This window comes from Carlito syrichta, unplaced genomic scaffold (genome assembly GCF_000164805.1).
Source record: "Carlito syrichta isolate Samal-C Ts95f unplaced genomic scaffold, Tarsius_syrichta-2.0.1 Scaffold309823, whole genome shotgun sequence".
NCBI lineage: Eukaryota > Metazoa > Chordata > Mammalia > Primates > Tarsiidae > Carlito > Carlito syrichta.
The window spans coordinates 252,968-265,175 of NW_007253919.1; positions in this window are offsets into that span (position 1 = coordinate 252,968).

Consider the following 12,208-nt stretch of genomic DNA (forward strand, 5'->3'; position numbering starts at 1 on the left):
GCAGTGCCATTATTCAAGTGATAGCAGATCAGAAGGAAGTAGCTTCCAAAAAGACAAATATTTTCCTTTTGCCAGTGGCCTGTCTCACAAAGCTTAACATGGCCTCCCTGGAGCAACTGAGAGAAAGTCTGACTCAGGGAGTCAAGAGCTTAGACAAATAATGGGATTTGGGGGCAAGACAAAACAATCAATACATTAAAAACAGGGCTAGGTGCGGTAGCTCACGCCTGTAATCCCAGCACTTTGGGAGGCTAAGGAGGGAGGACTGTTAGAGTTCAGGAGTTTGAGACCAGCCTGGCCAGTATAGCAAGGCCTCGTCTCTACAAAAAAATAAGATAAAAAAATTAGCCAGGTATGGTGGCGTGTGCCTGCAGTCCCAGCTACTTGGGAAACTGAGGTGGGAGGATCACTTAGGCCAAGGAGGTCGATGCTGTGGTGAGACATTATTGTGCATTCTAGTCTGGGTGACACCTGAGTAAGACTCCAACTGAAATTAAAAAAAAAACACACACACACAGGACTCATGCTAAAAAGCTATTTTTTTCCATCTCACACAAATATATTTCTAAAATGAGTCCTAAAATTAACTGACTAGTCTTATTAAACATTTTTGACTGGTATTTTAATGTCTAACATCAAGGTCCTGGCAGTAACTGGTCCCACTATGCCTATCAACAGCTGGGTGAAGAGGACTAGTAATCCAGTAGGAACATGAAAGAAGAGAGAAGATAACAGTGCCAACAGGAACTTACCACATCTTTGTCTACAAGGGTAGACAAAGAAAGGCTGCAAATCACTGTCCTTCTCAGTGCAATCACTGTAGAAGCTATACATCACAACCTGGTGATTTTCATTTTCAACACTATTTAGTTGCAATGTAGGTACATAGGTCAAGTATCCAAATATCAACGATTTTAGAGGGTTAAACAAACTACCACCTACAGGAGATCACCTATTTTTGTACATAAAAACTTATCTGAACCCATTCATAAGACTTTTGTACATAGGTTTATTTGAACCCATGCCCATTTACTTAAGTATTCTCTATGGCTGCTTTCCAGCTATAGGAAAAGGGCAAAGCTGCTAACAGAGACAAAGTCCTCATCTGCTGTGCCACTCTTGGTATATATTAAGTTCTAAAAAGTTGGTCTGGCCAGGCGTGGTGGTTTATGCCTGTAATCCCAGCGCTTTGGGAGGTAAAGGCAAGAGGACTGCTGAGCCCAGGGGTTTGAAAGCAGCCTAGGAAACTTGGCTGAGTGTGGTGGCATGCACCTGTATGTTGTTTCAGTTACTTGGAAGGCTGAGGTGGAAGGTTCGTCTGAGCCCTGCAGGTCCAGGCTGCAGTAGCTGTGAGTGTGCACTCCAGCCTGGGCGACAGAGTGAGAGAGTGAGATTCAGACTCAAAAAAAAAAAAAAAAAAAAAAATTGGTCTGGGTGTGGTGGTGAATACCTGTAATCCCAGCAATTTGGAAGGTTGAGGTGGGAGGACCATTTGAGCCCAGGAGTTTCAGACCAGCCTGGGCAACATAGTGAGACCTTGTCTCTACAAAAAACAAAAAAGTTACCCAGGCGCAGTGACATATGCCTGTAGTTCCACCTACTCAGGAGACTAAGGCAGAAGGATCACCTAAGCCCAGGATGTGGAGGCTGCAGCGAGCCACCACTGTGCCACTGCACTCCAGCCAGGGGGACAGAGAAACCCCCAACTAAAAAAAAACAAACAAACCACAGTTGTTACTTTTGGGAGTATGGTTGATGGTAATTTACTCCTTTGTTGACCAAACAAAGCTTTTGTTTTAAAAAGAAATGCTCATGAAAATTGATCCCGTTGGGATGAACAATTAAAGAGAGGTCAGTCAGGGGCATCATGCTGCTTGGGGAGACTGGAAGGTGCTCCAGGGGTTTTTCTGGAAGTTGTATTTACACTGTAAGCATATCGCTGCATATGTGGGATTTTTTCCCCCTAGATCAGTTAAAACAAGTTTTATAAAAGCATTTTTATTATATTTACACTGGCTTTTAAAATTTTGTTTAGGAGGCCAGTTTTGAGGAGCTGTTGGAGGCTGGGGGTCAGACCAAATCCCCTCAAACTATCCTTGGCATTGTCACAGATGACTGCGCACATTCTTTGCTCATTTTCAGTCAAATGAAGATTCAGGCCAACGCTTGGCTCAAGCCTGTAATCCCAGCACTTTGGGAGGCCAAGGTGAGAAGACTGCCTGAGCCCAGGGGTTTGAGATCAGTCTGGGCAACCTGGTGAGAACTTGTTTCCACAATATATAAGTTAGCCGGGCATGGTACTGCGTGCCTGTAGTTCCAGCTACTTGGAAGGCTCAGGTGGAAGGCTCACCTGAGCTCAGCATGTCGAGGCTGCTGTAGCCATGAGCTTGCCACTGCATTCCAGCTTAGGCAACAGAGTGACTCTGATTCAAAAAAAAAGAAGATTCACAGCACATTTTGAAGATTTCACAGCACTCATAATTAGGGTGACCAGATCTTGTTTTGGATGAATGGTTCTTAATAAAAGCATCACAGATGTCCTACCTAGGGCCAAATGCCTATTAAAAATAAAAAATGACTGAGTGTTTTGGCATTTTTGATCTGGTGAAACATTATTAGAGAGCTACAAAACGTTTCAAACCATTTCTGAGGGCTTTTTTCCTGCTGAAAAAGATATTACTTCAGAATAACGTCACAACACTCTTGAAATGGGTCTATCTTGTTTGATGGTATTCGGCTAATTTTGTTAAAAACAGTTTAAATCACGTAATATGGATTATAAAGTAATTAAGTCCTAATGTTCCAAGTTTAAAAATGTAAATGCACACGATATATAAACATAAATATTTCTCTCTCTAACTACTGTCCTTCCTCCACCAAAGAAAAAAGCCACCTTTCCAGTCAGTCATGTCAACCAGAAAATGAGGGCAGGATTCTAGATCCTCAGCCCCCACCTCTTAGACAACAACCCTACATCCCACTGCAGCTTCTCTTCCAGCCGGCCATTGGGCCGGGAACTACTCCTGCTTCCCACTGCCCAGGAGACTCGTCCTGCCTGTTGGCAGCAGATCCAGAGGTTGTAGTACCTGAGTCCAAGTACTGCTCCCCACTAAGAAAAGTGCAGCCATGAGAGCTCTGGCACCCACAAATCCCTCCAGCCTGGGCAGCCACTGTCGCCCCCTGGCTCAGTCAGAGCTGCCTGGCCTCATAGCTAAGGACCCCTGTACACCACCTACCAACCGCTCATCCCCCGGCCACAGCACAGCACTGTGCAATTCCCCTCCAAAGCAGTAACTTCAGTCCTGGAGTCCTCACCAGCCACTCCCAAATCACTCTGACATCAGCTACCTCAATACCTAGCCTGCACAGAGTTCTAGGATGGCACAGGAATTCACTGCCCTATAGTGCAGAAGCAGGATGCAAATTGGCATCCAAGAATGTAGAGCCCTTGCCACCTGGCTGCAGGCTGCCACCATTGACCTGAGCCCACTGCTAACCTGAGATCACCCCTGGCTCCTGCTGTCCAGGGCTTCTGTTGGAACCACCCCAGTTTTAGAGATAAGCACCTCTTTCTACAGTAACTCAAGGTATTGCTAGAGCCTAGCTTTCTACCAGCTGCCCCAGAACCATCTAGCAAGAAACTGGGAGGGAAGATTTTGATCTGCCAAAAATACACTAAGCTGGTACCTTCAAGAAAAATGGGTCTTGGTCAGGCATGGTGGCTCGAGCCTGTAGTCCCACACTTTGGGAGGCCAAGGAGAGAGGATTTCCTGAGTCCAGGTGTTCGAGACCAGCCTGAGTAACTTGGTGAGACTTCATCTCTACAACAAATCAAGAAAAATTAGCTGGGCATGGGGCACACTCCTATAGTTTCCAGCTACTTGGAAGTCTGAGGTGGAAGGATCACCTGAGCCCAGCAGGTCCAGGCTGCAGTGGCTGTGAGTGTGCCACTGTACTTAAGCCTAGCCAACAGAGTGAAACTCCGACTCCCCCCGCCTCAAAAGAGGAAAGCGGGTCTTGCCTGGGTGTGGTGACTTCATGCCTACAATTCCAGCACTTTGGGAACTGAGATGGGAGGATTTCTTGTGCTTAGGAGTTCAAGACCAGCCTAGGCAACATAATGAGACCTCATCTCTACAAAAAAAATAAGAATAAATTTAGCCAGGCATGGTAGTAACGCATGTCTGTAGTCCCAGCTACCCAGGAGCCGGAGGCAGAAGAATCTTCTGAGTCCAGGAGGTCAACAACTATGCTAAGCTGTGATCATGCCACTGCACTCCAGCCTGAGCAACAAAGTGAGACCCTGACTCAGAGAGAGAGAGAGAGAGAGAGAGAGAGAGAGAGAGAGAGAGAGAGAGAAAGAGAGAGAGACCCCCAAAGATGTCCATATCCCCATCTCCAAAACCTATGAATAGGTTACCTTATATGGCAAAAGGCACTTGGCAGATGTGACAAAATTAAGGATCTGTCAATGGGAGGTTATACTGGATTTCCCAAATAGATCTAATTAATCACAAGGGTCCTTAGAAGGAGGAGGCAGGAGGTCAGATTCAGAGAGATTTGAAGAGGTTGTGCAGCTCACTTTGAAGAAGAGAAGGCCAAGGAATGCAGGTGGCCTCTAGAAGCTGAAAAAGACAAAGGAACAAATTCTTCCTGGAGCCTCCAGAAGGAGCACAGCCCTGCTGGCACCTTGGTTTTAACCCAGTGAGACCCATTTTAGTCTTCTGACTTCCAGAACTGTAAAATGACAAAATCGATATCGTTTTATTTTATTTTATTTATTTATTTTTTTTATTTGGAGTCTCACTCTGTCGCCCAGACTGGAGTGCAGTGGCCACTCCTGGCCACTGCAGCCTCAACCTGCTGGGCTCTGGCAATTCTTCCGCCTCAGCTTTCCAAGTAGCTGGAACTACAGGCGCGCGCTACCACACCCGGCTAATTTTTTGATTTAGTGTAGAGATGAGGTCTCGCCAAGTTGCCCAGGTGGATCTCGAACCCGCGGGCTCAGACAATCACTCACCTCAGCCTCCCAAGGTATATTGTTTTAAACTGCTAATTTGTGGTAATAAATTACAGTAGCAATAGCAAACTAATACAAACATTACATTGTTTTTGGTTTTTTTTTTTTTTTTTTTTAGTTAGTCTCACTGTTCCCCAGGCAGAAGTGTTGTGGACCATCACAGCTCACTGCAGTCTTGACCTTTTAAGCTCACGTGATCTTTCTGCCTCAGCCTCCCAAAAACCTGAGGCTTCAGGAACATGCCACCACAATTGGTTAATTTTTTAATTTCTCATAGAGACAAGGTCTCACTATGTTATACAGGCTCATCTTGAACTCCAGGGATCAAGCAATTCTTCTGCCTTGGTTTCCCAAAGTGCTAAGATTACAGGTGGGAGCCACGGTGCCCAGCCAAGAATTTATTCTTTAATCAGTCTAATATATATTGATCTTATTCTATATGGCAGGTAGATCAGTGAAAAACAAACAAACAAAAAGGATTAAGACCCCTGGCCCGTACAGAGCTTATATCTTTAAGAATATGTTTTCTGAGAGACATCGCAGTGAAAGAGAAAAGCCATGTAAAGAGCAAATTCCTCTAGGTGATTCTGTATTAACAAAAGGGGTTTATAATGCCTGGCTTCCTGCTCTCTAACTGCTATAGCTGAGTCACCTAATTTTCAAGCAAGGCCTCAAGACCATCTGGGCTCCAATGGAGGAGTGGAAGTAGTCTGAGCCAAGGGGCAGCATGAGGCTGAGCACTTAGTCATCCTTCCAGCTGGCCCCACTGTGACTTTATGTTCCTGTCAAACAACTGGGTGAACACAGCCAGTCTTCTCAACCAGGGTTCTAAGTAGACCACATCAGCCCTTCTGGAGATTGGAGTCCTACCGGTCTTACCACTCCATGTAAGAGCTGAGCTACCTTGAGGCAAATTGCCCATCGACTTGCAGCTCTGCTCACTGCCCACTAGGAGACTCCTCTCTTACCAATCTCCCATCTATGGGCCAGGAGATCCAACTGTCCTTTTACTCCTCCTTAACAAGGATGACTTCCCATTGGGACTACCATCTGTAGTATGCCAGACTTTTGAATGGGGCTGTCTCACCTGATGCCTCAAACAGGACCAGGCTTCATGTACCCCTCATAGCTATATTCTAGCTAAAGATGAGATACAGCAGGGAGGTTATGTGTTTCCCTCCAAATTCTGATCCTCCTGAGGTCAAGGTGTACCATGCCTCATGCCTGTTTATACCCACAGCTCAGAGTCTGCATTTGGTCAAATGTCTACTTGCTTAATGAATGATCCCTGATGATTGACACCCTCAAGTTACATATCTATCGAAGTAACCATCAATTCAAGTACATTTTACAGTTTAATATTTTCAGAACGATTTCTAAAAGACAATTCCCACAGTGAAAGATTCTCTGCTATGACACATTGAAACTTCATCCCAAATCCACTTATCTCAATCTTTTCTTTCTTTTTTCTTTTTTTTTTTTGAGTCGGAGTCTCACTCTGTCGCCCAGACTGGAGTGCAGTGGCTGCTCCCGGCCACTGCAGCCTCGACCTGCTGGGCTCCGGCGATCCTTCCGGCTCGGCCTTCCAAGTAGCCGGAATTACAGACATGTGCTACTACGCCTGGCTGATTTTTTGATTTATTGTAGAGATGAGGTCTCGCTGCCCAGGCGGGTCTCGAACCCGCGGGCTCAGGCGATCCACTCACCTCAGCCTCCCAAAGGCGCAGGATTACAGGCTGAGCCACCAAGCCCGGCTTCAATCTTTTCTTAATGAAAGAAAGGGGAACTAAAACCAGAAAGACTGAACAGAATATTCAGTTCCAAAGTATCATTCTATATATGACTTTTAATTAACAAAGGATTCAGGTACCCCTAAGATGTAGAGATCTGACAGACACCACCTCCACCAAAGGGTCAAATTTGTCCATGTTTAAAGGTAAGAAGTGACGTTAAATATCTCTTGATGTGATACACTGGCAAGTGGACATCACCTATGTATGTAGCGTTCTGACAAAAAATGTTGACTCAATCTAATTATGGTGAAAATCAGATGAATCTAGATTGTGAGACTTTCTACGAAACAATTAGCCTGGACTCTTCAAAAATGTCCATCTCAAAAAAACTGAATGAAAGAAAGAAGTGTTCCAGGTTAAATTTGACTAAAGAGACTTGACAACTAAAAGCAACATGTGATCCTTGATTAGATCTTGGGATTTCCAAAAATAAAAGAAAAAAGTACTTGGACAATTGGGAAATTTTAAATAAGGCCTGAACATTTTCAGACAGGGTCTCCAGAATACCATATATATTTTTTGTTATCACTGTCAAATGAGATCCTAGTATGTCTGAAATAACGTGAGCTGCCAGATTCTCACTTTAGGCTTGGTTACAAGCTAACATCTGTGTTTGACTCCAACCCAGGTTATTACCTTACCAGCTATTTCATAACCCTGTGGGGGTAAATCCTAGGCAAATAATACACTGCAAGACCCAGGGGTCCAATGAATAGCATCAGGGAGTCACTGCCCAGCAGATGAGAAGTCACAGGTGTCTTGTTTGGGACTGCAGTCAGTAATCTCATCCTCCGTCCCTTTGCTATATCTCAGGGCCCTATTATCTCTCACTGCTTATGAAGTCAAGTCAGCTTTGCTGAGGAGCCTCACCACTCCCTTCCCTCCTACATCACCACTGGCCTCAATCTTCTTGTTTTCAAAACTCCAACATATGACGTTTGACAATTAAGTTTGCCAACTTGCCACCATGCACTTATGTTAGCAGCACTGTAAAAACAACTAGGTAAGGTTTCACAACCTTGGTTTATCAATGTGTCACAACTGTGTTCATGTTGATGTGTGGTGGTATGTTGCTGAATGGAGTTCATTATTTTTGTTGTATGCATTTGTGTGCCACCATGAGAATGTCAGAGTTCTAATTAGAGCAACAAACATTCAATTTCTTGCTAAACTTGGCAAGGGTGGAAGTGAAATCAGGGACCTGTTACTCCAAGTATATGGGGATGATGCCATGAAGAAAACGGCAGTGTACAAATGGATTAAATGTTTTTCTGAGGGGAGAGAACGCATCACTGATGAAAAGAGATCAGGACAACCACTGATGAGCTGAACTGATGAAAACACTGCAAAAATTCACTGAATCGTGCATCAAAATCATCGGCTGACTGTGAGAGGTAGAGCAGACAAGTCAACATTGATAGTGAAATAGGAAAATCTTAACTGAAAATCTTGGTATAAGGAAGGTGTGGGCAAAAATGGTCCTGCAGGAGCTCCTGCATTGAGACAATGCACCAGCTCACACAGCACTGTCGGTGAGTGATTTTTTTAGCCAATAAACAAATAAATGTATTGGAACACCCTCCCTACTCAATCTGGCCCCAGTGACTTTTTTCTTTTGTTGGTGTCGTGACTCGGATGTTTTTTCTTTACCCGAGATGAAGGATATATTGAAAGGAAAACACTGTGATGACACTGAGGACATCAAGGGTAATACCACGACAGCTCTGCTGACCATTCCAGAAAGAGTTCCAAATTTGCTTGAGGGGTGGACTAGGCGCTGGCATCGGTGCATAGCTTCCCAAGGGGAGTGCTTCGAAGCAACGAGGTAGGTAGCACTTTTTCCAGGATGAGTTCGCGAACTAATCGTCAGACCGCGTAATAACTGCACCTCCCGCCTCGCAGACTTCCTTTCCCGAATTCCCAAATGAAGTTATTTCTCTTCCCTTCAACTCTCTGAGAACCGAGTTCTTTTTTTGTATTATGACCCCGACAGCCCTTCCACCAGGCCCCGAAAAACCTCCAGCGGGGGGCAAGACGTTTTTAAAACGTGCCAACGACCTCGCGCGCGAATGAGCAACAGCTCTTGGAAACGGATTTCGGGCAAGGGAAGCTGATGCGCAGGCTGAACCGGGAGGAGGTGCGGATCGCGAGGGCCACAGGACATCCTCCGCCGAGGCCGGGAGCCACCGCGCCCCCCACCCCACCCCGAGGCCGGGACGACCGGCCCCGCCCCAGCTCGTCAGCCGCAAGTCTGAACCCAGAGCGCTCCGGGACTTCAAGGGCAGGACCCGCTCCGGCCGCTCCCTCCGACTTCGCCCCCGGCGCGGGCTCGAGATGGTCGCCGCAGGGGCCGGCGAGGATGGGGCCAGGGAAGCGACTCCGGGCCAGCGAGCGGGACCTGCATTCCAAGAGGAGAAAGCGCCCATCCGGCAGGTCGGCGGGCACCCGCACGGGACTCGGGGGCAGCGGCGGGGCGACTGGGCGGGCGTGGGTACCTGGAAAGGAGCCGAGAGAAGTGGAACCCGGGCACAGGGCCCCGCTGCCCACCCGCGCGCCAGCTTCAGGCGATGGAGCTGCCGCAGCAGCACGGCCGACCCCGCCTGCCTTGCGCTGCACCACGTCGCCACTCAGCGCGGAGAGATGAGGGCCGAGGGCTCCAATTGTCGCGGTGGCTGGCTCCGCACACCTCAGCCACGTCGGAGTCATCGCCTGTCTGGGCCCTCTCCTCCCCGCCATTCCTACGTACCTGCCAAGTGAGGCTCTCTCCTCCAATCACGGGGCCCCTCGGGGGGCGGGGGTGGTGCCAGAATTGGCCCCGCCCCTGACGCAAGCCGCGGCCCGCAGAGCGCCCTCCCCACGGGCCACGCCCCTGCTGGAGAGGGCGCTCCTGCGCCGGGAGGGCGCGCCGGGCTCTGTCTTCCTCTTCGCCGCCGCCCGAAGTGTGGTGCTGCGGCGAGAGGGCCCCGTGACTCCGGGGCTTCGGGCCTGTAGTGTGCGGTGCCAATCGGGTGTCCACACTACATTCAGCATCCATGTGATGGCCTTCCCGGAATGAGGGACCACCAGGTCGCCTAAGGTCTGCCACCTGCCTTGGGTCTGAAATATGAAGCAGGTCAAAACTCCCGTGGTGATCAGTAGCGGGATCAGGCCTGTGGACAGCCGGTGCACTGCAGCCAGGGCAACACAGTGAGTCCCCGTCTCCGAATCTTAAAAAAAAAAAAAAAATTAAAACATGAAGTAAGGATTTGATACACTGGGCCAGAGATGTAGATTCAAATCCGAACTGGTAAAGCATGATCACGACAGATTTGTAACATAGTTCAAGCTAGAAGTGGACACCAATTTTTTTTTTAGTTAGAGTCTCATTCTGTCCCCCAGGCTAGAGTGCAGTGCCACCATCACGGCTAACGCAGCTGCAATCTCCTGGGCTCAGGCGATCCTGCCGCCTCAGCCTCCAAGTAGCCGAAACTACAGGTGTGTGCCACCAAGCCCGGCTAATTTTTTAATTTATTATAGAGATGAGGTCTGGAGGCCTCACCAAGGAGCCCAGGTTGGTCTCGAACCCCCGGGGCTAAGGCACTCCTCTCACCTCCACCTCCCAATGTATTGGGATTTCAGGTTTGAGCCACCACTCCTGACTTCCATATTTGTGAAATCTTCATGAAGAGAGCAAGAATGCTCTGCGTTTAAATGAAAGTACAAGAAACAACATGGCTGGGCGTGGTACCAGATTGTATCAGATTGGTGTAAATTGCAGATTGTACCAGATTGATACAAATGTACAAGATTGTTCCTTGTAGCACTACAATAACAGTAACTGAAAAGCCAATATTTTATTGAATATTTTGTCACTTTATATTTCGCTCTGGTTTTGGAGGAATGTAATCTGAATCATGGAGTCATTCACAGATTAAGGAGTTGCTTTGAGGGAATATTTGTATTGTAAAATAATCTGCTGGGAGAAGGTGGTACTTAAATCCCAATCAATGCACTTGTGAAGGCAGGAGAGATAACCCACTGACTTTACCATAGTGGTCATGATCTTGGGCCTGAAGAAATTGCCCAACTGATCCACTGGTAGCAGCAGGCATGTTGGTGAGGAATAGAGTCCAGCCCGAGCTGGAATGTCTGATAAGCCAGATTGTTCAGTAGAGAGCACTGGGACAACTGACTGAGAAAATAAAGATCACCTACCCCACTTCACACTGGTCAGGACATTATTCCATGTGACTGTAGATCCAAACGTAAGACACTGAACAACTAAAGTATTGGAAGCAAATGTGAAGACTATTTTTATAATCTTGAGGAGATTTGATGAATTTCAAACAAGACACAAATTCTAAACGCCATAAGTAAAGGATTCACATGAAACAGTAAATAGGGAGAAACCTTTTAAAATTTGATTTGGAGCTGGGCTCGGTGGCTCAGCCTGTAATCCCGTGCCTTTGGGAGACTGAGGTGAGTGAATTGCCTGAGCCTGCGGGTTCGAGACCCGCCTGGGCAGCGAGACCTCATCTCTACAATAAATAAAAAAATCAGCTGGGCGTGGTGGCGCATACCTTAATTCTGGCTACTCGGAAGGCTGAGGTGGAAGGATCGCTGGAGCCCAGCAGGTCGAGGCTGCTGTGGCCGGGAGCGGCCACTGCACTCCAGTCTGGGCGACAGAGTGAGACTCCAACTCAAAAAAAAAAAAAAATTTGATTTGGAGCCATGTGAGGTGGCTCGTGCCAGACTTGTAATCTTAGCACTTTGGGAGGCGGAGACCAGAGGATTGCCTGAGTCCAGGGGGTTGTGACCAGCTTGGGCAAATTGGTGAGATGTCGTCTCTATAATAATTCAAAAAATCGTAGCTAGGCATGGTGGCCCATGCCTGTAGTTCCCAGCATTTGATTACCTGAGCCCAGCAGAACAAAGTTGCAGTGACCACGAGCGTGTCACTACACTCCAACCTGGACAACTGAGTGAATCTCCGACTCAAAAAAATAAAATACAGTGAAATAAAATTTGATTGTGGTGAAGTAGTGATTTAATTTCATGAGTATACACATATCTTTAAACAAATCAAAGTTTACACTTAAATATATTTAGATGGTCAATGTTAATTATGTCTCAAAAAAGCCGTTTTTCTCTAAAGCTTTTGGGGAAAAACACTAAAAAGTGGGTTTCAAAAAAAATGAGACAAAAGAAACTATTTGCATAACAAACCACAACCAAGACAGCCACCAGTAACCCAATGGAAGAAAGGACAAAGAACTTGAACAAAGAAAAAGTAATGTCCGGTTGATTTTAAGCTTGAAAAGATGCTCAACTGTCCCAGAAATTAAAGAAATGAAGATTAACACAACACCAAATAACATTTTTCACCCATCAAGTAGGCAAATATGGAAATGATTGA